This window comes from Theropithecus gelada, chromosome 12 (assembly GCF_003255815.1).
Source record: "Theropithecus gelada isolate Dixy chromosome 12, Tgel_1.0, whole genome shotgun sequence".
Taxonomy (NCBI): domain Eukaryota; kingdom Metazoa; phylum Chordata; class Mammalia; order Primates; family Cercopithecidae; genus Theropithecus; species Theropithecus gelada.
In genome coordinates, this window is record NC_037680.1 from 60,516,028 (window position 1) to 60,520,222 (window position 4,195).

At 38.9% G+C, this 4,195-nt stretch overlaps 1 pseudogene across 1 annotated transcript; it reads left to right on the forward strand.

The window, feature by feature from the left end:
• The first annotated feature begins 585 nt into the window (after nt 1-585).
• On the forward strand, nt 586-1,222 carry LOC112636346 (annotated as a pseudogene). The gene has a single exon (XR_003122171.1). The product of XR_003122171.1 is annotated as a 60S ribosomal protein L18 pseudogene (transcript).
• Nucleotides 1,223-4,195: the final 2,973 nt, after the last annotated feature.

The following is a 4,195-nucleotide window of genomic DNA, read 5'->3' on the forward strand; positions in this document are numbered from 1 at the left end:
ATACTCTTTTCTCCCTTTTTCTTAATCTATACCTGTGTATATGAGGAGTGGGCAGAGAAGGGATGGAAAATATATTGCCACCCTCCCATCTTATGGCATATTGTCAGACTTTTTTGTGAAATTTCTCCTGCATTGAGAAGTATTTGATCTCTACCTGAAAATCAAGGTGCAATTTGAAATAGTCATAATGTGAATAATGACTTATATTACTACACAGAGCTTTTATCCTTTCTAAAGTGGTGAATCTCATATTCCTGTTGTCTTCTGCTATAGATGATATATTAGAGGGATATGAAAAAGTATTTTTTTCTAAGAAACCCAGAATACACTCAATTTCACTTTTATTATATTACATTGTTGCATGTTTTATTAATTGAAAAATAAAATTATTAAATATCTGTATGCATGGATATCTATATATAAGAAGATGGAGAGATTATGTGAACATTCCTAAATTATCTGAAATACCTGTGTTCCTGATTTCTTATTAAAACGCAGTTTCATAAAATGGTCATTTATTTTCACCTAAGTACTCACGTTAAAGAAATAGCTCCATGCTCTTTAAAAGACTATGTGCTGCTTTCCGGACCTGGCAGAGCAGGAGGCGCCATCATGGGAGTTGACATCTGCCACAACAAGGACCGAAAGGTTCGCGGCAAGGAGCCCAAGAGCCAGTATATCTACCTGAAGCTGTTGGTCAAGTTGTACAGGTTTCTGGCCAGAAGAAGCAATTCCACATTCAACCAGGTTGTGCTGAAGAGGTTGTTTATGAGTCGCACCAACCGGCCGCCTCTGTCCCTTTCTGGGATGATCCGGAAGATGAAGCTTCCTGGCTGGGAAAACAAAACGGCCGTGGTTGTGGGGACCATGACGGATGACGTGCGGGTTCAGGAGGTGCCCAAACTTAAAGTATGTGCACTGCACATGACCAGCTGGGCCCGCAGCAGCATCCTCAGGGCAGGGGGCAAGATCCCCACTTTCCACCAGCTGGCCCTGGACTCCCCCAAGGGCTGTGGCACTGTCCTGCTCTCTGGTCCTCGCAAGGGCCTAGAGGCGTACCGGCGTTTCTGTAAGGCCTCAGGAACCCCGCACAGCCACACCAAACCCTACGTCCGCTCCAAGGGCCGGAAGTTCGAGCATGCCAGAGGCCGACGGGCCAGCCGAGGCTACAAAAACTAACCCTGGATCCTACCCTCTTATTAAAAAGATTTTGAATGCCGACCAAAAAAAAAAAAAAAAAAAGAAAAAAAAAGAAAAGAGAAGACTATGTGCTTATCATCAGTATAGTGGCACTGGCTTTATTATTTTCTAATATTTTTTAGAAATTAATAAAGCTAAATTAATTTCGAAAATTTTAAATTTTAATCCTGACAAAACAAAAATTCAAAAACTTTAGCAACCACTTAGAAAAGCCAGGATAATAGACTTAAATATTATATTTTTAAGTGTTATTACTTAGGGTATTTGGGTGGAAATACTTCTTCTAACCTTAAAAATGCTAAATTCCCTTTGTTTCCAAACTGAACAAATGTTATTAATGTGAAATGCCACTTTAATAAACAGGTCTATGTTTATTATCTCCGTTACTGAGACACTGTAGACTAAAGATTTTTTTTTTTTTTTTGAGACGGAATCTCGCTCTGTCTGCCAGGCTGGAGTGCAGTGGCATGATCTCCGCTCACTGCAAGCTCCGTCGCCTCCCGGGTTCACGCCATTCTCCTGCCTCAGCCTCCAGAGTATCTGGGACTACAGGTGCCCGCCACCTCTCCCGGCTAATTTTTTTGTATTTTTAGTAGAGATGGGGTTTCACCATGTTCGCCAGGATGGTCTCGATCTCCTGACCTCGTGATCCGCCCGCCTTGGCCTCCCAAAGTGCTGGGATTATAGGCGTGAGCCACCGCGCCCGGCCAGACTAAAAATTTTTTGAAAAAATAAATCTGTTCTTGAATTTAACTCTTAAGGACAGGGTTCATGGTATTGAAATGGCGTAACTATCATATGATAAGTATAATGATACATATTGATAATATGTTAAAATTTTCAAATAATTATATAAAATTATTCCCAGGTTCACACAATCCTTTGTGGGCAATAAATATGTCACAAATATGAACGAGATGGCCAGTTAAAAATGATATGCACCAGGGCAGGTGCAGTGGCTCCTGCCTGTAATTCCAGCACTTTTAGAGGCAGAGGCAGGTGGATCACCTGAGGTTAGAAGTTTGAGAGCAGCCTGACCAACATGCTGAAACTCCGTCTCTACTAAAAGTACAAAAATTAGCCGAGCATGGTGGTGGGCGCCTGTTATCCCAGCTAGTCGGGAGGCTGAGCAGGAGAATCATTTCAATCCGGGAGGTAGAGGTTGCATTGAGCCGAGATTGTGCCACTGCACTCCAGCCTGGGTGACAGAGCACGACTCTGTTTAAAAAAAAAAAAAAAAAAAAAAAAAAAGATGTGCAGCTATAGTCCCAGCTGCTCGGGAGGCTGAGATGGAAGAATAATTTGAGCCCAGGAGTTCCAGGCCATCCTGGGCAACATACTGAGACTGTCTAAAAAAAATTATTTTTAATGATAGTGATAGTACTTATGCCCAAGTGAAGGACACGTGTCTCCTCCTAAGTGCATTGGAATTAGAATTTTAAAAGATAAATATTCTGCTAGTCATTTACACACTGTTCTCATCACTTTGCTAATTCTACATCATTCTTTACTACCATTTTGAAAGTTTCTCTGTGAAGTGGCAAATTTTGGGACTAAACACATGTTTCTATTTGAAAAAAAATTATTTTTTCACTCAAAATACAAAGGCATACACTTGTATGTGATTCTTGTGAATATACAATCTTCTCTCTCTACTTGATGTGACTTTTCTAGAAGGACTTTGAGGCATGAATATGAATCAGGCCATTTTTGCTTCCCAGTATTCTTCCTTACATCTGGGTCAGAATACATCATCATCACGATGTTTAAGCCGACTCTTCAAATAGAACATATTGTTATAATAATTACCAAGCCCTAGCCTCTTATATTTGAGCTGCTCTCCTAAGTAAGAATTTGATTCATAACATATTGTAGGAATCTATGCATTTTCATTGTCCTTCTCTATAACCTGACTATGAAGCACTCCAATGTCAAGGATGTTGAATAATTCATCTCTGTCTTCTAGCACTTACTGCAGTTCCTTGCATATGATAATTGTACTTACAATTTATTGAAAATCTTCTCTATGCTAGGCACTTTGGTAATTACTCTATGTAACCTTAGCTAATTAATAAATTAATGAATGAAAGTTGAGTTAGTACTTCATGTTTGATGGCTAGAAGAAAAAGAAAAAGATTCATTTGTTCCATTCTGAGGGTGAAAGGACTGGTGTAATTGGAAATGGGTGCAGATAGTAGCAGACTCACAGTGTCGGGCCGGACTTAGTATCTGCTAGTCTGATGCCCATAAAGGAGAAAACCACTGCAAGAGAAGAAACTATTGGAAAAATACCACTTGTGGAAAATGCATTACTGCAGTTTTAAATAAGTTTATGGAATTTAACAGATAAATATGACTATAGAACAACATATTTCAAAATCGAAATAAAATATAATAGCATTAGACTGTTGGGCAATAATTATTCATAGATAACTATTATTTCTATGCATCTTAAGAATGAGGCACTTTTGAAAAGGCAGTCTCATGCATACAATCTTTGACCAGCATGAGGCCACAAACATTTGCTTTATATAAAACATTTATTTTATATAAAACTCCCATTATAAAACTTTTGTGTTCTCTAAGTTCAAGGTCCCTAGGAACTTCTGCAAAGCAACTCACTATTTATATCATTTAATCCTCTTCATGGTACCCTTTACAAATTGCGGAAAGGTGACTAGTACAAAAGAATAATGATATACTAGCTACTGATATTGATCTGTGTAATAAAGTATTTTCTGCCTCTGACTGAGGAGTCTTGTGTCTCTACCATAATCTGTGAAACTGGGGCCATCTCACATGACAACCTGCGAGTAGAGTAAAATCTCAGTCCCTTCAGAGCTCTTGACATAGACCTGCCTGGAATTAGGTGTTCATTAACATTAGCCATGTTTGACAATACCCTACCATCTTTTCTTAGTATCTTTTTCCAGCTTTGAGAATTTTAAAATAAATGGGTAAATGTAACAAATACTAATTAATACTTCTCAATGAT